This window comes from Panthera tigris, chromosome D4 (genome assembly GCF_018350195.1).
Source record: "Panthera tigris isolate Pti1 chromosome D4, P.tigris_Pti1_mat1.1, whole genome shotgun sequence".
NCBI classification, from domain to species: Eukaryota; Metazoa; Chordata; class Mammalia; order Carnivora; family Felidae; genus Panthera; species Panthera tigris.
In genome coordinates, this window is record NC_056672.1 from 35,970,810 (window position 1) to 35,996,174 (window position 25,365).

General features: G+C 36.2%; 1 non-coding gene across 1 annotated transcript; it reads left to right on the top strand.

The window, feature by feature from the left end:
• Positions 1-1,977: 1,977 nt before the first annotated feature.
• LOC122233312 lies at positions 1,978-2,083 on the top strand. Its single transcript, XR_006210872.1, has one exon. It is a non-coding gene; the product is annotated as a U6 spliceosomal RNA (small nuclear RNA).
• Positions 2,084-25,365: the final 23,282 nt, after the last annotated feature.

Genomic DNA, 25,365 nt, shown 5'->3' on the forward strand with positions numbered 1-25,365 from the left:
TATTGGGTGCTTACTCTTACTGTGTATGAGGCAGTGGGATGACATTTGTGTAATCTTGTTTAACCTTCACAACAATTTTCAATAATACAGATTTCAGAAACCTTCCTAGATGAGAAAATTGAGATTTGGGAAAGTCAATTATTCATTCAAGTAAAAAATTATAAAGGGCAAAACAGATTTTTCACCAGTCTAATATCAACATCAATTCTCTTACGAACCAAATAAACAGGTGCCTCAGTGGCTCAGTCAGTTAAGCATCCAACTTTGGCTCTGATCATGATCTCACAATTCTTGGATTCAAACCCTTCATCAGGCTGTCTGCTGTCAGCACAGAGCCGGCTTTGGATGCTCTGTTCCCTTCTCTGTCTGTGCCCCGCACCACACTCTCTCTCTCAAAAATAAAAAATAAATAAATAAACATTTTTTTAAAAAAAAGAACCAAATAAACCCTCTTCTGCCTGTGCAGTCAGTGCTCAGTATTAAAGCTATCTATCAGGAGATCTGATGATTTCACACACTAAAGCATTAAGGACTGACAATACATTAACTATCAGTTAAAAGGTTACTCTGGATGGATATATTTTCACTTTGAAATAGGTTACTTTGAACAAAAATATATTGAACTGAATGAAAGAAATTCTAATGGTGAATTTCACACCCTGTGACAGGTAAATGGAGTAGATAATTTGGGACTGGAGACTTTTTCAGAGTTAACAACCTTAATATAACTTTGTTCCAAGTTTCATTTTCAAATTCATCTATATGCTTGCCCTTTTAAACCCTATGAAATATTCTCCTCTTTAATTAATTCAATTATTCAATTCATGAAGGTTTTTTGAATATCTACTTTGTGCCAGATACTGTTTTAGACTTGGAAGTGACTTCAGAAAATTCACAACTTATTGAAAGACAAAGACATTTAAGCACACAATTATAATAAAATAAGGTACACAGCATAAGAAAGGCAGTTACTACAAAATTGGAATGAAAGGTACACATAACTATTTAGGTTAAGACATCAGGAAAACTTTCACTGGAACAGCTACATTCAAACAAGAGTGGGGTGGTGGGATAGGAATACACCTGGGATAGGGTACAGCATGGTAAAAAGAAATTTACCAACTAGAATAGTTTGTGTAGAGAATTCTATACAGAGCAAATAACATATGCAAAGGCATGGAGGCTTGAAAAAAAAAACTTGTTGGGAGAATGAAGATTACCAGTATGTTGATGGTGGGTGGATCTTTAGAAGCTTCCCGAATACTGTTACTTAGATGAGCCAACTTAATTTAAAGGGGATAATTCAAAGACAGAGTAAAACCAGGAAATGTGAAAAGAATAAAAATTGGGAGGTGGGGGGGGCACCTGGGTGGCTCAGTCAGTTGAGCATCCAACTCTTGATTTCAGCTCAAGTCATGTTCTCAGGTTTGTGTGATGGAGTCCTGTATCAGGCTCCATCCTGAGTATAAAGCCTGCTTGAGATTCTCTCTTTCTCCCTTTTCATCTCTCCCCCACTATGCTGTCTCTCTCCCTAAGAAAATAATATAAATAAATAAATAAATAAATGCATACATATTTTTTTTAAATGAGAGGTGGGAGAAATTTAAAAATAACTACTGCCAGTAAGAACTCATGTTTAGCTTAATATTATTACAGATAGTTATATGTTATCTATCTGCCTGTCTGCCTATCTATTTATCTATCATCTATCATCTATCTATATACATTTATTTCTACTTATGTGTGTATACAGGGGTAGTATACAAATATATATTCTTTTGGTCTATCAGGTGAGAAAGCCTAAAAGAAATGACACCCCAGTAACAATGAGCACACCTTGGGCCCAAATCTTAGTTTTGAATAATATTCCTTGGTGAATGGCTGATTTTAGAACTAGGGAAGGAAATATATAAGATGAGACTGGAGCATTTTGCTGTGCCAAAAATAAAGGCAGGGCTGAAAGAAAAAGGAAAACAAAAACACATTAGTGTTTACTTGTATGAAAATTAGAATAATACAGAGAAGACCAGCATGGCCCCTGCTCAGTGATAACATGCAAGTTCATGAAGTGATCCATTTAAAACAAATAAACAAACATTATTAAGGTTTTTCAAAGAGCCTCATGAGCTAATGGAAAGCGTTCCCACTGGCCAAAGTTGGATAGAACAATTAGAGCAACAAAATAAAATAGTATTGAATTATAACGCAAAGTATAAAATAAATGTCCATGAGTCCATAAATATAAATAAATTATTCAATGAATTAATGATTGGAGGAAGAAGAAATAAATCTTCCATAAGATTTTATTTATATTTTCTGCCCTAAAATATGAGAAATATAACTCCCCACTCATGACATGTGGACTGTGCATAGACACTTTGTTCCAAAGAGTAAAGAATAGAAATGGGGAGAAAAAAGTAACTTCACAGTCAGGAAAATTACAAACATTCATCTAGATAATGAGTGGTCATGGTTAACATCAGCAGTCACAGATCATGCTGATGCTGTGTACTCTTGATATGATATAATGAAAATGACACATCCTCTGTGATCTTCCTCTCTCAAACCCAAGTCTACTCAGGAGAAAAACATGACACAAGTCCCAATAGAGGGGCCTCCTACAATACCTGACCAGTACTCCTCAAGAACTCCCAACATCATGAAAGAGTAAGTTTGAGAAACTCTTCATAGCCAACAGGAGCCTAATGAGAAATGACAAGTAAATATGTGTGGTATCCTGGATGTGATCTTGAAAAAGAACATTAGGTAAAAACTAAGGACTTACGAATGATCTCTTCTTCTAATAACTATTTCTTACTGGTTTTTTTTTTTTTTTTTTTTTTTTTTTTTTTTTGAGAGAGAGAGAGAGAAAGAACACAAGCAGGGGAGAGGGGAAGAGGGAGAGAGAGAATCTTAAGCAGTCTCCATGTTCAGCCCAATGTGAGGCTCCATCCAATGACCCTGAGATCATGACTTGAGCTGAAATCAAAAGTCAGACACTCAATCAACTGAGCCAATCAGGTGCAACCTTACTGATTTTATTTTCAAAGTGAACTTTCTATAGTTTGGTGTCATATAATATTGGATAATATGCTTTAAGAAGATGTTAACCAAGAGTTCCTGAGAAGCTGAGTGCTGCGGTGAACTGGTAATGAGTAAATTGTATTTTTGTCCCATTTGTGGCTATGAGACTGGAACAAGTTATTCTCTCCTGTCTAGACCTCAATTCCCCATGTTAGCTTGAACCTTTATTTGCTTTTTATAGGATTCATGCATATAGGAGCTCCACTGTAGGATCTGAAGGTCATGTCCAGCTATAAACAATATATAAAGAATTGTAGAGCCTCCAAGGCAGTATCCCATCACCAGGAAAAATAAACTCCAAACTCAAAAGGCACAAAAAAACTGTTTCAAGGTCCAATGGGGAATGAAGGGAAAAGAGAAATTGAAAAGCCTAGTGTTAAGTATCACATTATTTATAACCTACTCTTCACCAGTGTGTGCCTAAATCTGAGTAGAGGGATTTGGTAGAAAGTTCAGATAAAGGTATTTGACTCAAATCTCTAAAAGTCAAAGCACTGCCTAGGGACGCATGGATTAGCAGAGTTAGGAAGTAAGATTCTTTCCCCACATATGATGAGAACACACTGTATTTCTTTTTGCATTAAATTCTCAGAAATCCCAACTTTCTTTGCCAGTTCCAACAGTTCTGAGGTATTAACACATCAGTATAGTTTACATCCAATGAGGCACAGTTTGGCACTGACTCAGTGTGATTTTGGCAGTTACCAGAGATGGCTTTGCAGAGATGACACAGACGTGGAGGTTTGGATGTTTTGAATTCCATTGTGTATGCTCTTATAGACTAGTTCAGAGAAGGGTAGGGCCTTTCTTTGAGTTTGAGACATACATAGAATGAATAGAATAGATTCTGATGTCCTACAATGGTAAACAGGATAGACTCAAGAAAATAATATTTGTTATTATTATGCTTAAGCAATGAAAGTTGAAAAACAGAAAATAGGGGATTTCAAAGTGATTAATCACTGAAACTGGAGTTATTCTCATAAAAGTGTTATGCTTTCTGATCTTAAACTCTGAATTTTTGGCTTCTCCCATATCTCCTGAGAAGATCTAAGAATATTCTTATGTAGCATAAGGGCATTCCAATACCCAGAGTGAAAAACTCTTAACTGAATGAGCTAAGGTTCTGCCTACCTATAAAAACTTATTGGCTCTAAGCCAGGGAGGTTTATTATAGGAATATTGTTGCTGACTCTCTCGATTGTGAGGAAATGAAGGAAAAAAAAAGCAGACACAAATCCTTAGGAGCAGCTGAAATTATAGCTTGGTCATTTGAAGAAGGTCATACTGCTTTGCCATCCTTAAACTAATAGAGAAATATTAATATTCTCAACCTTGGCCCTCTGCCAAGTTTCCATCCCAAGTTTCCCAAGTTAACTATTTACATGTCAGTCACCCATAAACAAACAAACAAACAAACAAACAAACAAACAAACATTTTGCTTGTCTGAGATCCTTGACAGCATGACCAAGATTGAAAGGAACTCTAACAGAAAGAGGGAAAAAAGCTGTTTCTACTACTGGAAGTCTACTCTATTCAGCTCCTCCGTAAAATTGCCAGGAAATAAGGCATTGATGTAGTTCAGTTTGGGAGGGAGAAGTTAAAAGAAAATATTGGGATAGAATGAGTACTTTGTAACTGAATTGTAGGCAGTCCGAGGGAAGAAGAGATAAGATATCAAAGACTCCCAGGGCACTTCAAATGTAAGCCCTAATAAAAGAAAAACATATACAGAAATAAGGGATAAAACTTAAGTTTTTTTTTTAAAAGGGAAACTGATTGTAGACTACTTGTCAATCAAAGAGTGCCATAGGTGAATCAGATGGAAAGAAAGTCCACATCGGCTAGAAAAAATTTGATTGTATTAAATTGGTGGCATTTGCAATACAAACAGTGACAAAAGTTACCAAGTTCATCATTTACATCAGTCACGGAGAAGCTGAATTAAATGATTTCTCTCTTAGTATTCAGCAAAGCAACTTAATGGGATTCAACTTCCCAGTGTCCATCCAATTGTAACATTTCCCGTACAAGGCCACTTTGAATCAAGTTAATAGATTAGAGTCTCTGAAACAATTATAACTGGCATCACTTTAGTTGGAAATTACTAAGTAACAAAATACACTCCTCTACATTCAGTTAGTGACATGATACCATTTGGAGGGGTAATAGGAATGGTTTCAATTATCTAAATATTAGAGTAGAGGACTATTTGTGGAAGCTTCCTGAAGAAATACTTTCTTTGCCCTCACCTTTGATATTTATGTATTTTGCACGTTACATTAAGCGTTGAAAAGTAAATATTTCAGTATATTACATGAACAACTCTTACAGGTAATACAGTACAAACGATTTATGTAAAATTTACTTGTGTAAAGAAGTTTAAAGAAGTAGTCAGTGTCTCTGGCTTTTATGAACCAATTCTTCCAAATGCACATTCACGTTCACTTAGCTAAGTATAATAGGTTTATTTTTTTTTAGAGTTCATCTGTGTTTTAAGTTCAGAAGTTTACCCCCCCCCAAAAAATTAGAAAACATGAGAAATTTCAATTTGAAAAATATGTGGTCAAAAATCCAAATTATGGTGAGGAATCAAGATAGTGGAGAAGTAGAGGGATCGGAATTTCCCTCATCCTTCAAACAGCAGTATTGAAGTCAGAACACTTGGAACACCTTGGAATACAACTTGTGGAGAGACAGAAAAATCTCCACAGGTGGAAAGAGATAGCTTGGTAGGACAGAGGTGCGTGTTTGAGAATTGGGAGAGAGAAAACGGCAGTGTAAGCATGGAGCAGGGGAACGCCTTTCGTGGGGAAACAAAAGGAAGAGAAAGAGAGGCTGTGGACTTGTGGTATTGTATTTGGACAAGAGAAAAACCTCTCCGGACCATGGAATGGGGAATGGGAAATATGGGGAGAGTTAGTTTCTATTTACAAATAGACTTAGGAGCAAAAGATCAGAGTTTTCAGGGTTGCTTGACTTTCTTCAGCCCAGACTCAGCTCTGTATGTGCACCTGGCAGGGAGGAGAGCCCACTGGGGGTGTGGTAGTGATCTCAGGGGCACACTGGGAGAGGACAGTCTCCTTCCTTGAGTACTGTGGGAAGAGGGTATATTGCCTCCCCAAGGATAAAAGACGGTGCAGGCGCCAGCCAGAGGCTGAGCAGAGTGGCACTCTCCCAGAAACAGGTCACGTGGAGCAGGATCCTTTAAGACATCCGGTTTTGAATCCCAGCTGAGTACCTAGGAAGTTCAGAAGACTGTGGAGCAGGACAGGCCAGCCACTCACACAACTCTGTGAGGGTAGACTGAACAGCATGGTTTGAGACACCAGATCCAGGAAGGAGTGATTAGGGTGTTGCTATTTTCCTTCGCAGCACCAACAGAGTGGGTCTTCAGGAAACAGGACAGGGACTCCTAGTGGAGGCTAGACCCCCTTACACCAAACCCCACCCTCCCATGGCTGATAACTGCTTATCTACTCCCTTGGATCTGACACTAACTGAACCAGACAGCCTCTCCTTGAGACCAGTGCAGCCACAGGTCCCAGGCACCAACAGACAACTGTCTTACAGTTTTGTTTGTTAGTCTGTTTTTTTGTATATTTTATTATTTTTTCTCTTTTCTTTCCTTTTCTTTTTTCCCTTTTTTTCTTTCTACTCTCTTTTTTTTATTCCCCCTTTAGTATCAGCCTCATAGTTTCTGATTTGATTTTTGGTCAATTCTTATTACATATATATATATATATATATATATATATGAACATAATTATATAATTATTATTTATATTTTTTTCTCTTTTATGGTTATTTTTTCCTTTAATCAGTCACTTTTACTGTATATTTTTTACACCATTTCTGTATCTCCTTCTTTATTTTCCTCATTCTCTCTCTGAATTAAGCCCTATACCTTCTTTGATTCTTTGCCCAGTCTTTTTTTTTTTTTTTTGCACCCCTGTCATTTCTCTCTTTGCATGGTATTAGGTTTCTTCCACCTACCCTTTTTCTTTTTTTCCAGGGTTACTTCATTAACAAATCAAAGTACACCTGGCAGAAGGTCAAATCCACCACTATGAGCTGTGAGATAGAGAGCTAAAGACGCAACAAAGAGTGCATGCAACACACTCCAAAACACTTCCTGAAATGGCAGCCCCTGGAGAGTGTATGATGCTTTTTTTGTGTAGTTGTGTTCATAGGTGCAGGACACATAACAAGAGATTAGAACACGTGACAGAAAACTAGCCAAAATGACAAAATGGAAGAATTCCATCCAAAAGAAATTCCAGGAAGAAATGACATTCAGAGAATTTCTCAAAACAGATATCAACAATATATTTGAGCAAAAATTTAGTATAATAGTCATAAGACTAGTAGCTGAGCTTGAAAAAAGGATAGAAGACAGCAGATGACCTGTTGGTACAGAGATCAAAGACCTAAGAAATAGTCACAATAAATTAAGAAATGCTGTAAGTGAGATGCAAAATAAGCTAGATGCTGTGACAGCAAAGATGGAAGAAGCATAGGAGAGAATAGGTGAAATAGAAGATAAAATTTTGGAAAATGATGAAGCTGAGAAAAAGAGAGAAATTACTAGACCATGAGGGGAAAATTAGACCCCCTAAAAGTGATTCAATGAAACAAAATAATATATTTATCATGGGAGTTCCAGAAGAAAAAGAGAGAAAGGAAGCAGCAGACAACTTATTTGAACAAATTATAGCTGAGAACTTCTTTAATCTGGGGAAGGAAGCAGACATCCAAGTCCAGGAGGCACAGAGAACTCCCCTCAAAATCAATAAAAACAGGTCAGTACTGCAACATGTCATAGTGAGACTGGCAAAACACAAAGATAAGAGAGAATTCTGAAAGCATCTAGGGACAAATGGGCCTTAACCTAAAAGGGTGTACACATAAGGGTAGTAGCAGACCTATCCACTGAAACTTGGCAGTCCAGAAGGGAGTGGCAGGAAATATTCAATGTGATGAATAGGAAAAAATATGCAGCCAATAATCATTTATCCAGCAAGGCTGTCATCCAGGATAGATGGAGAGAAAAAGGCTTTCCCACAAACAAAAACTAAAGGAGTTCATGACCACTATGACCACATGACCACTCCAGCCCTGCAGGAGTTCCTAAGGGGGACTCTGTGAGTGAAAACAGCAAAGACTACAAAGACCAGAGACAGCACCACAAGCATAAAACCTACAGATAACACAGTGACACTAAATCCATATCTTTCAGTAATCACTCTGAATGTAAGTGAACTAAATGCCCCAATCAAAAGACATAAGGTATCAGAATGGATTAAAAAAAAGATCCATCTGTATTCTCCCTACAAGAGACTCATTTTAGACTGGAGGACACCTGTAAATTGAAAGTGCAGGAATGGAGAACCATATATCATGCTCCTGGATTCAAAAGAAAGCTGAAGTAGCCATACGTATATCAGACAAACTAGATTTTAGACAAACACTGTAACAAGAGATGAAGAAGGGCATTATATCATAATTAAGGGGTCTGTCAATCAAGAAGATCTAACAATTGCAAATGTTTATGTCCCTAACATGGGAACTCAAATATATAACTCAATTAATCACAAACATAAATAAATGTATAGATAACAATACTGTGAATATATGGGACTTTAATTATCCACTTACAACAGTGGATAGATCATCTAGGCAATAAATCAGTAAGGAAACTGTGGCTCTGAATGATACATTGTATCATTCTGAATGTATCTGAATGATACTTTGGACCATATGGACTTAACAAATATATTCAGAACTTTTCATTCAAAAGCAGCAGAATACACATTCTTCTCGAGTGCACATGGAACATTCTACAAAATAGATCACATACTGGTTCACAAAACAGCCCTCACCAAATAAAAAAGGATTGAAATCATACCATGCATATTTTCAGATCACAAAGCTATGAAACTTGAAATCAACCACAAGAAAAATTTTTGAAAGCCTCCAAATACATGGGCATTAAAGAACATCCTACTATACAATAAATGGGTCAAACAGGAAATTAAAGAAGAAATATAAAAAATATATGGAAGCAAATGAAAATGAAAACATAACGGTCCAAACCCTTTGGGATACAGCAAAGGCAGACCTAAGACGAAAATACATTGCAATCCAGGCCTATCTCAGGAAGCAAGAAAGGTTCCAAATACAGAACCTAATCCACACCTAAAGGAACTAGAAACACAGGAGCAAAGAAAGCCAAGAGCCAGCAGAAGAAGAGAAATAATAAAGATTAGAACAGAAGTAAACAATATAGAATCCAAAGAAAAAAACAGTGGAACAGATCAATGAATCTAGGAGTTGTTTTTTTTTTTTGAAGGAATAAGCAAAATTGATAAGTCCCTAGCCAGACTTTTCAAAAAGAAAAGAGAGAGGACTCAAATAAGTGAAACCATGAATGAAAGAGGAGAGATAACAACCAACAACACAGAAATACAATTATTAGAGAATATTATGAAAAATTATATGCCAACAGTCTAGACAATCAGGAAGAAACGAACAAATTCCTAGACACCCACACATTGCCAAAACCCAAAAAGGGAAGAAATAGACAATTTGAACAGACCCATAACCAGTGAAGAAATTGGGCCAGATGGCATCCCAGGGGAATTCCACCAGACATTTAGAACACAGTTAATAACTATTCTCTTCAAGCTGTTGAAAGAAAGAAAGAAAGAAAGAAAGAAAGAAAGAAAGAAAGAAAAGAAAAGGGAAGAAAAGCTTCCAGACTCATTCTATGAAGACAGCATTACCTTGATTCCCAAACGAGACAAAGACCCCACTAAAAAAGGATAATTACAGGCCAATATCCCTAATGAACATGGGTGCAAAAATTCCCAACCAGATACCAGCAAAATGAATTCAACTGTATATTAAAAGAATAATTCACCATGATCAAGTGAGCACCATGATCAAGTAGGCACCATGATCAAGTCCATTCCTGGGCTGCAGGTTTGCTTCAATATTCACAAATCAATCAACATGATACATCATGTTAATAGAAGAAAGGATAGGAACATATGATCCTGTCAATAGATGCAGAAAAAGTATTTGACAAAATAGAGCACCTATTGTTAATAAAAATCCTCAAGAAAATGGGGTTAGAAAAAATTTACCTTAACATTATAAGACCCATATATGAAAGGCCCACAATGGGAAAAAAACTGAGAGCTTCACCCCCGAGATCAGGAGCATGACAAGGATGTCCACTCTCACCACTGTTGTTTAACATCGTGTTGGAAGTCCTAGTCTCAGCAATCAGACAAGAAAATGAAATAAGAGGCATCCAAATTGGCAAAGAAGATGTCAAACTTTCACTTTTTGCAGATGACATGATACTCTACAAGGAAAATCCAAAAGACTCCAGCAAATAACTGCTAGAACTGATACATGAATTCAGCAAATTCACAGGATAAAAAATCCACCTACAGAAATCGGCTGCAGTTCCAAACACCAATAATGAAGCAACAGAAAGAGATATGAAGGAATCTCTTCCTTTTATAATTGCACCAAGAACCATATAATACCTAGAAATAAACCTAACCAAAGAGGTAAAAGATCTGTGTGCTGAAAACTGTAGAAAACTTATGAAAGAAATTCAAGAAGACACAAAGAAATGGGAAAAAAAAAACCATTCCATGCTCATGGATTGGAAGAACAAATATTGTTAAAATGTCGATACTACTCAAAGCAATCTACATATTCAGTGCAATCTCAATCAAAATAGCAGCAACATTCTTCACAGACCTAGAACAAACAATTTTATAATTTTTATGGAACCACAAAATACCCCATAGCCAAAGTAATTTTGAAAAAGGAAACCAAAGCTGGAGGCATCACAATCCTAGAATTTGGCCTGTGCTACAAAGCTATAATCATTAAGACACTGTGGTATTGGCACAACCATAAACACGTGGACCAAAGGTATAGAGTAGGGAACCCAGAAATGAGCCCACAAATGTATGGCCACTAATTTTTGACAAAGCAGAAAGAGCACAAAAAAAGACAGTCTCTTCAGCAAATGGTGCTGTGAGAACTGGACAGCAACATGCAGAGGAATGAAACTGGACCACTTTCTTACATCATACACCAAACAATTCAAAATGAATGAAAGACCTAAATGTGAGACAGGAAACCATAAAAACCCAGAGGAGAAAACAGGCAACAACCTCTTTGACCTCAGCTGTAGCAACTTCTTACTTGACATGTCTTTGAAGGCAAGGGAAATAAAAGCAAAAGTGAACTATTGGGACCTCATCAAGATAAAAAAGCTTCTGCACAGCAAAGGAAATAATCAACAAAACTAAAAGGCAACCAAAAGAATGGAAGAAGATATTTTCAAATGACATATTGGATAAGGGGTTAGAATCTAAATCTATCAAGATTGACCAAAATCAACACTCAAATAATCCAGTGAAGAAATGGGCAGAAGACCTGAAAAGACACTTGTCCAAAGAAGACATCCAGTTGACTAACAGACACATGAAAAGATGCTCAACATTGTTCATCATCAGGGAAATAAAAATCAAAACCACATTGAGATACCACCTCACAATGGTCACAGTGGATAAAATTAACAAGTCAGGAAACAACAGATGTTGGTGAGGATGTGGAGGAAGGGGAACCCTCTTGCACTGTTGGTGGGAATGCAAACTGGTGCAGCCACTCTGGAAAACAGTGAGGAGGTTCCTCAAAAACTTATAAGAATTACCCTATGACCCAGCAATAGCACTATTAGGAATTTATCCAAAGGATATAAGAGTATTGATTTGTAGGGTCACATACCTCAATGTTTACAGCAGCACTATCAACAATAGCCAAATTATGGAAAGAGCCCTAATGTCCATCAACTGATAAATAATGGATAATAATGGATAATAATAAATAATGGATAAAGATGTGGTATATATATATATAATGGAATACTAGTCTGCGATGAAAAAGAATGAAATATTGTCATTTGCAACAACTTGAAAGAAACTGGAGGGCATTATGGGAAATGAAATAACTCAGAAAAGGCAGATATAATATGTTTTCCCTCATATGTAGAATTTTGAAATTTAGCAGAAGACCCTAGGGGAAGGGAAGGAAAAATACTTATAAACAGAGAAAGGGACAAACCATAAGAGACTCTTAAATACAGCGAGCAAACTGAGGCTTGCTGGAGGTAGGGGTTAGGTGGTGGGAAGGGAAAACTGGTGATGGGCATTGAGGAGGGCACTTGTTGGGATGAGCACTGGATATTGTATGTAAGTGATGAATCACAGGAATCTAACTCCTGAAGTCAAGACTACACTGTATACACTGTATGTTAGCTAAATTGACAATAAATTATTTTTTAAAAAATTTGAAAAAAGAAAATCCAAATTAAGACATTCAGACTTTGGTTTCACAGAGAAAAATTAAAATATATTTCTCATTTGCACTTCTAAAGTCTTTAGGGTAGTAAGATATTTTTCTTAAAGGCTATTAGAAAACTAAGATAATTACTTCATCTGACATATATAAAGAAATATTGATTTGCCTAGTCCATAATTTTGAATTATGGTTCATTTAAAAATGAGCCTTTGTCCAGCATCTCTATAGAGTCAATGAATGCAAATTATCTTCAGTGTTCTGGCACCTTTCCACTTATAGTATTTGTTTACCTACAGAATTTTCTAGGTATCAGGCAACTTGTACTATTTACTTAAATAAAGAATAAAAAGAAATTGAATGTCAGAAAATAAGTATTCAAATGGATTTAACCAAGTAACTTTATATTTAAAAATACATATATATCTCAGTGGAAAATAATTTTTGTCATGTACAGTGACATTTTTTAGTATCTTCTTAAAATATATGAGATATTACATTCTTATTTTAATTGTGATCACTATACATGTTCCCTTTAAAACTGACTATATTTACTGTTCAAGTACTCATGTTATTCACATAATTTTTAAGCATGAATATGTAAAAGAGAAAAAAATGAGTTATACTGGTCTATATGATTTTTTGTTATTTTTTAATTTTTTTTTGAGAGAGAGAGACAGAGTGCGAGCAAGGGAGGGTCAGAGAGAGAGGGAGACACAGAATCCACGGCAGGTTTCAGGATCGGATCTGAGCTGTCAGCACAGGGCCCAATGCCAGGCTCGAACCCCAGAACTGTGAGATCATGACCTGAGCCAAAGTCTCACACTTAACTGACTGAGCCACCCAGGAGCCCCTGTTCTATATGATGTTTTAAACCCCCAGATGACATGAGCATCTCAGAAAAAGCAAGTAAAAATTGTCTCTTTTATTTTGAGAAGACCCAATATAGGGCATTAGATCTGTAATTTTTAGCAAAGCCAAAAGAAAGGGAAAGCTTGACTTAGTATAATGGACTGGTAACTTTATAATGATACATTATTTGAATCAATATTAGGCAATTATGATGTATTTCCTTATCTCTGAAAATTTAGTATTCACCAACAGGAATAAAAATGCTTTATAAGGATACTCAGTTTTAACATATTAATAATACTCAACACAATTTGTGCAGAAGGTGGGAGACTTTTTTGTAGACAATTATGTCATATGTAATAAGAGATTTAATATGGAAAGAATACATTGTTTCTGAAAATATTATCCTCTTCTTCTAGTAAATACATTTCTTATTCAATTATCTGATATTTCCTTCCTTGTATTAATTAGATAAAATACCTCATGTATAAAACTTTCAGTTTTTAAAGAAAAGAATCCATTGGAAAAATCATCAGAATTGGTGTCAGTTTCTGGGAAAATAATCAAAGGTGCAAGTTTTTTTTTTTTTTTAATATAACACATCTTCCTTTAACTTCTGTGATTGCATACTACATCAAATTAATCAATAAAATAGTATTAACTCTCATAGTATCTTGACCTTCCTAAATAAAGTGGTAAGCTTGCGAAAGGAGAGTGCATTTTTTTAATCACATTCCCTAATTTGAATAGCTAAGTCACATCAAATCTAACTGCTTTTACACAATGGTAATAGTTAAAGTACATATTGGACTCTTTAAATTTAAATAACTTTTGTCTAGCAGATCCTGATATAGACTTATGACTTTGCAACTATAATGTTTTTAAGAGACATAGAAAAACTGAAAAACAAACAAAGTGTCCTGAAAACAGAGATGTAGAGAGACCCTTTTATCAGAGTATAAGAGAAATTCCGTGGAATACTTGTGCAATGAAAATAAATTGAGTGGTTAAACCCTGATTTTCTAATAAATACTTTATTTAAATAAATAGAATAATCCCAGGAAGAGTTAAATAGCAGAGAAGGGGAGCCTGGTCTTTCCTCATCTCTCAAACACAGCTCTGTTGAGGTCAGATCTCTTGGAACACCCAGGAAATCGATCTGTGGACTGGCAGAAGGATATCCATGGTTGGATGGAGATAGCATGGTAGGCGCAACATGTGTGGAAGTGAATTGGGGAAGAGAAAAACAGTGGTGCCGGACAGGAAGGAACCTTTCTGTGAAGAGACAAAAGGGACAGAGAGACAGGTTGTAAGAGTAAGGCTTTGGGTTTGCACAAGGGTAAAACATCCCTGGATCACAGGCTAGGGAGTGAGAAGTACTGAGTATCACAAGTTTGTTTGTTTGTTTGTTTGTTTGTTTGTCTGTTTTGCCAAAAGTGGAGTTTAAACTCTGAGGTTTTAGAAGTGTGCAACTTTCTCTGGAGAAGAGCCCTGCTGGGCACTCCTGGGGAGGAGGGAGCTGGCCCCAGAATGCATAGCATGGTGTAGGGATCTCTGAGTGCACTGAGAGAGACCATTTCCCTTCCTGGAGTACTTTTGGAAGAGGGTATATTGCATCTCCAAGGACAAAAGACCCTGTAGGCGATTTTGCTGCTTTTAGCAGTGCTATACCATAGATTCTGCACACTGTGCAGGCATGAGACTGTTTTTGAGACAAAGAACATTAGACAGCATGGAGACACTCTACTCTAGGGGTCAGGGGTTGTGTCTGCATGTGGCTGGCCCTTTAAGACTTCAAGTTTTGAATCACAGTCATGCACCAAAGGAAAAATGCAGAAGAGTTGTGTCACAGGGAAAGTGGATTGCCCTTGCTCTTCTGTGTAGGCTGCCTGAGCAGCTGGGGCTGTGAGGTCCACTCTCCAGGGATGAGAGATTGGGGTGGTGCCATTTTTCCCCCAACACCAACATGGTATATATCACAGAAAAACACAGCAGCCCCCAGGGGAGGTGAGGATCCACTTACATCAAACACTGCCCCCCTATGCTTGGCAACTGCTTATTTACTGGGGCAAGACCACCTCTGAGCCAACAGAGTGGGCCTCTCCTCCAGAAGATCAGTACAGCCAGCACCCCACATGTACCATCTGTACTGAAAATCGAGTGCTTCTAAACAACACCTGAAGTACTGGTGGATATAAGAAAGAGGCACATAGAACTCCCCTCAAAATCAACAAAAACAGGTCAACACCATGACATGTCATAGTGAACCTGGCAAAATACAAAGATGAAGAGAGAATTCTGAAAGCAACTAGATACAAAAGTCCTTAACATATAAGGGTAGACACATAAAGTTAGCAGCAGACCTGTCCCCTGAAACTTGTCAGGCCAGAGGGAGTGGCAGAAAATATTCAATGTGATGAATGGGAAAAAAATATGCAGCCAAGAATGATTTATCCAGCAAGGCTGTCATTCAGAATAGAAGTACTGATAAAGAGTTTCCCAGATAAACAAAAACTAAAGGAGTTTATGACCACTAAACAGCCCTGCAAGAAATTTTAAGCAGGAAAATTTGAGTGGAAAAAATAAGAGGAAGAAGAAGCAGAAGAAGAAGGAGAGCAAAGCAATAAAGGCTACAATGGACCAGAGAACATCACCAGAAACACCAGCCCTATAGGTAACACAATGGAAATAAATTCATATATTTCAATAATCACTCTGAATGTAAGTGGACTAAATGCTCCAATCAAAGACATAGGGTGTCATCAATACTCACTCTAAACATCAATGGATTCAATGCTCCAACCAAAAGACATAGGGTAACAGAATGGATAAGAAAACAAGATCCATCTATATGCTGTTTACAAGAGACCCACTTTGGACCTAAAGACACATTCATATTGAAAATAAGGGGATGGAGGGTAACCATCTGTCATGCTAATGGTCAACAAAAGAAAGCCGGAGTAGCCATACTTATATCAGACAATCTAGACTTTAAAATAAAGACGTTATCAAGAGATGAAGAAGGGCATTATATCATAATCATGGAGTCTATCCACCAAGAAGACCTGACAATTGTAAACATTTATGAGCCAAATGTGAAAGCACCCAAATTTATAAATCAATTAATCACAAACATAAAGAAACTCATTGATAGTAATACCATAATAGTAGGAGACTTCAATGCCCCACTCACAGCAATGGACAGATCATCTAAACAAAAAATCAACAAGGAAACAATGGCTTTGAATGACACACTGGACCAGATGGACTTAACAGATATATTTAGAACATTTCATCCTAAAGCAGCAGAATATACATTCTTCTCCAATGCACATGGAACATTCTCCAGAATAGACCATATACTGGGACACAAATCAGCCCTAAGTACAAAAAGATCGAGATCATACCATGCATAGTTTCAGACCACAGTGCTATGAAACTCGAAATCAACTACAAGAAAAAATTTGGAAAGGTAACAAATACTTGGAGACTGAAGAACATCCTACTAAACAATGAATGGGCTAACCAAGCAGTTAAAGAGGAAATTAAAAAGTCTACAGAAGTCAATGAAAATGATAACACCACAACCCAAAACTTCTGGGATGCAGAAAAGGTGGTCTTAAGAGGAAAGTATATAGCAATCCAGGCCTTCCTAAAGAAGGAAGAAAGATCTCAGATACACAACCTAATCTTACACCTTAAGGAGCTGGAAAAAGAACAGCAAGTAAAACCCAAAACCAGCAGAAGACAGGAAATAATAGATAAGAGCAGAAATTAATGCTATTGAAACCAAAAAAACAGTAAAACAGATCAATGAAACCAGAAGCTGGTTCTTTAAAAGAATTAACAAAATTGATAAACCACTAACCAGTCTGATTGAAAAGAAAAAGGAAAGGACCCAAATAAATAAAGAATGAAAAAGGAGAGATTACAACCAACACAACAGAAATAAAAACAATAATAAGAGAATATTATGAGCAATTATATTCCAATAAAATGGGCAATCCAGAAGAAATGGACAAATTCCTAGAAACATATACACTACCAAAACTGAAACAGGAAGAAATAGAAAATTTGAACAGACCCATAACCAGTAAGGAAATTGATTAGTAATCAAAAATCTGCCAAAAAACAAGAGTCCAGGGCCAGATGGCTTTCCAGGAGAATTCTACCAAACATTTAAGGAAGCATTAACACCTATTCTCTTGAAGGTGTTCCAAAAAATTGAAATGGAAGGAAAACTTCCAAACTCTTTCTATGAAGCCAGCATTACCTCGATTCCAAAAGCAGACAGAGACCCCACTAAAGAGGAGAACTATAGACCAATTTCCCTGATGAACATGGATGCAAAAGTCCTCAACAAGATATTAGCCAACCAGCTCCAACAATACATTAAAAAAAGTATTCACCACGACGGAGTGGGGTTTATACCTGGGATGCAGGGCTGGTTCAATATCCGCAAAACAATTAATGTGATTCATCACATCAATAAAAGAAAGTACAAGAACCATATGATCCTCTCAGTAGATGCAGAGACAAAATTTGACAAAATACAGCATCCTTTCTTGATAAAAACCCTCAAGAAAGTAGGGATAGAAGGAGCATACCTCAAGATCATAAAAGCCATATACGAACAACCCAACACCGATATCATCCTCAATGTAGAGAAACTGAGAGCTTTCCCTGTAAGGTCAGGAACAAGACAGGGATGTCCACTGTCACCACTGTTATTCAGCCTAGTATTGGAATTCTTAGTCTCTGCAATCAGACAACACAAAGAAATAAAAGGCATCCAAATGGGCCAGGAGGAGGTCAAACTTTCACTCTTCGCACATGACATGATACTCTATATGGAAAACCCAGAAGATTCCACCAAAAAACTGCTAGAATTGATTCATGAATTCAGCAAAGTTGCAGGATATAAAATCAACGCACAGAAATCAGTTGCATTCCTATACAGCAACAATGAAGTGACAGAAAGAGAAATCAAGGAATCTATCCCAGTTACAGTTGCACAAAAAAACATAAAGTACCTAGGAATAAATCTAACTAAAGAGGAGAAAAATCTATATGCTGAAAACTAGAGAAAGCTTATGGAAGAAATTGAAGAAGACACACACACACACACACACACACACACACACACACACACAAAGGAAAAGGATTCCATGCTCCTGGATAGAAAGAACAAATATTGTTAAAATTTCAATACTACCCAAAGCAATCAACATATTCAACACAATCTGTATGAAAATTCTTCACAGCATTCTTCACAGAGCTAGAATAACCCTAAAATTTGTATGGAACCAGAAAAGACCCTGAATAGCCAAAGCAGTCTTGAAAAAGAAAACCAAAGCAGGGGGAATCACAATCCCAGACTTCAAGCTATACTACAAAGCTGTAATCAACAAGACAGTATGGTACTATCACAAGGACACTCAGATCAATGGAACAGAATAGAGAACCCAGAAGTGGACCCACAAACATATGGCCAACTAATCTTTGACAAAGCAGGAAAGAATATCCAATGGCATAAAGACAGTATCTTCAGCAAATGGTGCTGGGAGAACTGGACAGTGACAAGCAGAAGAATGAACCTGTACCACTTTCTTACACGATACACAAAAATAAACTCAAAATGGATAAAAGACCTAATGGAAGCCATCAAAATCCTTGAGAAGAAAGCAACCAAAAACCTCTTTGATCCTGCCCACAGCAAATTCTTATTCAACACGTCTCCAAAGCAAGGGAAATAAAAGCAAAAAGGAACTACTGGGACCTCATCAAAATAAAAAGCTTCTGCACAGTGAAGGAAACAATCAGCAAAACTAAAAGGCAGCCGACAGAATGGGAGAAGGTATTTGCAAATGACACATCAGATAAAGGGTCGTATCCAAAATCTATGAAGAACTTACCAAACAAAAACCAAATAATCCAGTGAAGAAATGGACAAAATACATGAATAGACACTTCTCCAAAGAAGACATCCAGATGGGCCAACCGACACATGAAAAAATGCTCAACATCACTCATCATCAGGGAAATACAAATGAAAACCACAGTGGGATACCACCTTACACCTGTCAGAATGGCTAACATTAACAACTCAGGCAACAACAGATGTTGGCGAGGATGTGGAGAAAGAGGATCTCTTTTGCATTGTTTGTGGGAATGCAAGCTGGTGCAGCCACTCTGGAAAACAGTATGGAAGTTCCTCAAAAAACTAAAAATAAAACTACCCCACAACCCAGTAATTGCACTACTAGGTGTTTACCCAAAGGATACAGAAATACGAGATTCGAAGGGGCACATGCACCTCAATGTTTATAGCAGCGCTATCAACGACAGCCAAAGTATGGAAAGAGCCCAAATGTCCATCGATGGATGAATGGATAAAGATGTCATATGTCATATATATATATATATATATATATATATATGCTCCTAAAGCATATATATATCCTCCTAAAGGATATATATATATATGCATCCTAAAGCATCAGAATACACATTTTTTTCTCAAGTGCACATGGAACATTCTCCAGAATAAATCACACATGGAATCATAAATCAGTCCTCAATACATACAAAAATAGATACATATGTCATATGTCATATATATGTGTGTGTGTGTATATATATATATATATATATATATATATATATATACAATGTAGTATTACTCAGCAATCAAACAGGATGAAATCTTGCCATTTGCAACTACGTGGATGCAACTGGAGGGTATTATGCTAAGTGAAATTAGTCAGTCAGAGAAAGACAAAAATCATATGACTTCACTCATATGAGGAGTTTAAGAGACAAAACAGATGAACATAAGGGAAGGGAAACAAAAATAATATAATAACAGGGAGGGGGACAAAACAGAAGAGACTCATAAATATGGGGAACAAACTGAGGGTTACTGGAGGGGTTGTGGGAGGGGGGATGGGCTAAATGGGTAAGAAGCACTAAGGAATCTACTCCTGAAATCACTGTTGCACTATATGCTAATTAATTTGGGTGTAAATTTTAAAAAATAAAAAATAAAATTAAAAAAAAGAAAAAAGAAGATATAGGGTATCAGAATGGATTAAAAACAAGATCCATCTATATTCCGCCTACAAGAGACTGATTGCAGAACTAAAGATACGTGCAGATTGAAAGTGGGATGGGGAATCATCTACCATGCTATTGGACGTCAAAAGAAAGCTGGAGTAGCCATACTTATATCAAACAAACTAGAATTTAAAACAAAATGTAACAAGAGATGAAGAAGGGCATTATATCATAATTAACGGGTCTATCCACCAAGAAGATCTAACAAATATTTATGCCCCCAACGTAAAAAACTTAAATATACAAATCAATTAATAACAAATATTTAACAAACTCATTGATAGTAATACTATAATGGTAGGGGATTTTAATACCCCACTTACAATAATGGACAGATCATCTAAGCAGATAATCAACATAGAAACAATGGCTTTGAATGACACACTGGAATGGATGGACTGAACATATATATTCAGAAAATTTCATCCTAAAGCAGCAGAATACACATTTTTTCTCAAGTGCACATGGAACATTCTCCAGAATAAATCACACATGGAATCATAAATCAGTCCTCAATAGATACAAAAAGATTGAGATCATATCATGCATATTTTCAGATCACAATGCTATGAAACATGAAATTACAAGAACAATATTTGGAAACAATATTTGGAAAGCCTCCAAATAATGGAAGTTAAAGAACATCCTACAAAATAATGAATGGGTCAACCAGTAAATTAAAGAAGAAAGGGGGAAAAAATACATGGAAGCCAATGAAAATGAAAACACAACATCGAAACCCCTTAGGATGTAGCAAAGGCAGTCCTAAGAAGAACATACATTGCAATTCAGGCCTACCTCAAAAAGCAAGAAAGATCCCACATACAGAATCTAACTTTAAACCTAAAGGAACTAGAAAAAGAGCCAAAAATAAAGCCTAAAGCCAAAAGCCAGCAAAAGAAGGGAAATCATAAAGAGTAGAGAAAAAATAAATGATATAGAAACAAATAAAAGCAGTCAAACAGATCAATGAAACTAAGAGCTAGTTCTTTGAAAGAATAAACAAAACTGATAAACGCTTAGCCAGACTTATCAAAAATAAAAGAGAAAGGACCCAAATAGAAAAAAATCACAAATGAAACAGGAGAGATCAAAACTAACCCCACAGAAGTACAACTAATTATAAGAGAATACTATAAAAAATTATACGCCAACAAATTGGGCCATCTGGAAGAAATGGACAAATCCTAGAAACATACACTACCAAAAATGATACAGTAAGAAAGAGAAAATTTGTATATACCCAAGCCAGCAAAGAAATTAAATCAGTTATCAAAAATCTCCCAACAAACGAGAGTCCTGGTCCAGATGGTTTCCCAGGGGAATTCTACCTTAATTTAAAGACATTTAAAGAATAATCTTTTCAAACTGTTCCAAAAAATAGAAATGGAAAGAAATCTTCCAAACTTAGCCTATGAAGTCAGCATTACCTTGAATCCAAAACAAACAAAGACCCAACAAAAAGAAGAATTATAGGCCAATATCCCTGATGAACCTGGACACAAAAATTCTAAAAAGGATATGAGCAAACTGAATTCAACAGTACATTAAAAGATTTATTCACCAAGATCAAGTGGGATTTATTTCTGGGCTGCAGGGCTGGTTTAATGCTTGCAAATTAATCAATGTGATACACCACATTAATAAAAGAAAGGATAAGAAAAATATGATCCTCTCAGTATGTGCAGAAAAAGCATTTGACAAAATACAGAACCCTTTCTAAATAAAAACCCTCAAGAAAGTAGAGATATAAGGAACATACCTCAACATCATAAAGGGTATATAAGAAAGACCTATAGCTAATAACATCCTCAATGGAGAAAAACTGAAAGCATTCCCCCTTAGGTGAAGAACATGATAAGGATGTCCATTCTCACCACTGCTGTTCAACATAGCACTGCAAGCCCTAGACTCAGTAATCAGACACAAAATGAAATAAAAGGCAACCAAATCAGGCAAGGAAGAATTCAAACTTTCACTCTTCACAGATGACATGATACTCTACGTGAAAAACCTGAACGACTCCACCAAATAACTGCTAGAACTGATATAGGAATTCAGTGAAGTTGCAAGATATAAAATCAATGTAACAGAATCAGTTGCATTTATATACATAAGTAGTGAAGCAGCAGAAAGAGAAATTAGGGAATTGATCCCATTCACAAGTGCACCAAAAACCATAAGATAACTAGGAATAAACCTAACCAAAGAGATAAAAGATCTGTATGCTGAAAACTAAAGAAATCTCATGAAAGAAATTGAAGAAGACACAAAGAAACGGAAAAATATTCCATAACCATGGGTTGGAAGAACAAATACTGTTAAAATCTATATACCATCCAAAGCAATCTACACATTCAATGAAATCCCAATCAAAATAATGCAGCATTCGTCACAGAGCTGGAACAATTTTTAAATTTTTATGGAACAAAAAAAGACCCAGGATAGCCATGTAATGTTGAAAAAAAACCAAAACTGGAGGCATCACAATTCTGGACTTCAGGCTGTGTTACAAAGCTATAATCATCAAGACAGTATGGTACTGGCACAAAAACAGATACATAGATCAATGGAACAGAATAGAGAACACAGAAACAGACCCACAAATGTATGGCCAACCAAATTTCAACAAATCAGGAAAGAATACCCAATGGAAAAAGACAGTCTTTTCAACAAATGGTATTGGGACAACTGGATGGCAATATGAAGAAGAATGAAACTGGACCACTTCCTTACACCATACAAAATAATAAATTTAAAATGAATGAAAGATCTAAATGTGAGACAGGAAACTATCAAAATCCTACAGGAGAAAACAGGGATCAACCTCTTTGACTTAGGCCTCAGAAATTTCTTACTAGACATGTCTTCAGAGGCAAGGGAAACAAAAGCAAAAAGGAACTACTGGGACCTCATCAAAATAAAAAGCTTCTGCACAGTGAAGGAAACAATCAGCAAACTAAAAGGCAACCGACAGAATGGGAGAAGGTATTTGCAAATGACATATCAGATAAAGGGTTGTATCCAAAATCTATGAAGAACTTTTCAAACAAAAAACAAATAACCCAGTAAAGAAATGGGCAGAGACATGAATAGACACTTTTCCAAAGAAGACATCCAGATAGCTAACAGACACATGAAAAGATGCTCAACATAACTCATTATCAAGGAAATACAATCAAAACCACAATGTGATATCACCTCACACCTGTCAGAATGGCTTAAATTAACAACTCAGGCAACAACAGATGTTGGCAAGGATGCAGAGAAAGGGGAAATTTTTTTCACTGTTGATGGGAATGCAAACTGGTGCAGCCATTCTGGAAAACTGTATGGAGGTTCTTCAAAAAATTAAAAACAGAACCATCCCACAGCCCAGCAATTCCACTAGCAGTTATCTATCCAAAGGAAACAAGAATGCTGATTTGAAGGTGCACATGCATTCCAATATTTATAGCAGTGCTATCAACTATGCCCAAATTATACTATAAGCCCAAGTGATCATCAACTAATGAATGGATAAAGATGTCAAAAAGAATTAAATCTTGCCTTTTACAACAATGTGGATGGAATAAGTCAGTCAGAAAAAGACAAATATCATTTGATTTTACTCATATATAGAATTTAAGAAACAAAACAGATGAATGTAGGGGAAGGGAAGGAAAAATAGGGTAAAAACAGAGAAGGCGGCAAACCCTAAGAGGCTTAACTATAGAGAACAAACGGGGATGTGGGAAGGGTTGTGGGTGGGGGGATGGGCTAAATGGGTGACGGGCATTAAGGAGGGCACTTGTTGGGATGTGCACTGTTATATGTGAGAGATGAATCACTAAGTTCTACTCCTGAAACCAATACTACACAAAATGTTAACTAACTTGAATTAAAGAAATAAAAATAAAAATAAAGACAAGAATCTCATTCCTAAGAAAGTGATAAGAAATACTTATGTTCTCCCTCCATTTCTAAAACAGGCCAGACACTGGGATTGAAAACATTCCAAAGTAAGGGACCAGATCTTTGAGTATGCAGAATTCAGATAATGGTTTGAGAAAATGTATGTGAAGTGTCCTGCAGATAGGCCTGGCCATTCTAGAGACTCAATAAAAAAAAAAAAAAGTGCATATGTAACTATAATTTCTACTCCCTCCCCCTTTTATCAGCTGAGAACCTCATGTGTATGCCCTTTATGCTTACCTGCTTTATATGAAGCCCAGATCTTAGTACATTTTACAAGTTTCATACATGTTTTCTCATGACAGACATTTTGGGGGTGTTGATTTCTTATTAAAAATTTGTCAGTAATGACTAGGAATCAGTATATGTACCATTTAATCATTCCTTCAATACTTAGGGGAAGCCATCAATAGTAATACCTATCAAGACACTAACTTCCTACTTGGAAACTAAGGGAAGTGATCATCGATTCACATATTTAATATTGAAAGAATATATGATATCCTTCAAATAATTAGCAAACATCTGCTAATTTAATTAATGGTAGCCCTTTTAATGGAATATTATGCCAACTTTTAGCATGATATTTTCAAGGAAAGTTTAACAAAATGGGAATTGCTTCCCACAAGGTAATATTGACAGGCCAAAGCATAGGAAATTAGGCAGCTAAGAATTGTCTATAATAAGCATTTAAAAAATTTAAAGTTGAATTCCTTTTCTCTTTTTCTAATTTCAAAAATTAGCAGGTATTTCTCTTAATTAAAAAAATGCAATATTATAAACATGGCCTTGAGGGTATGATTAAACATCTTTAAACAGTCCTGAAAATTTGGCTTGTTCTGTTTCACAGCAGAAAATAGTGTCCAAAATCATGGTATGGTAATGTGAACTATAGATTTCTATGTCTTTTTTAAATATACATGGAATTCCTTCTCAAAAGTAAAAATAATAAAAATTTCATGCTACACTGA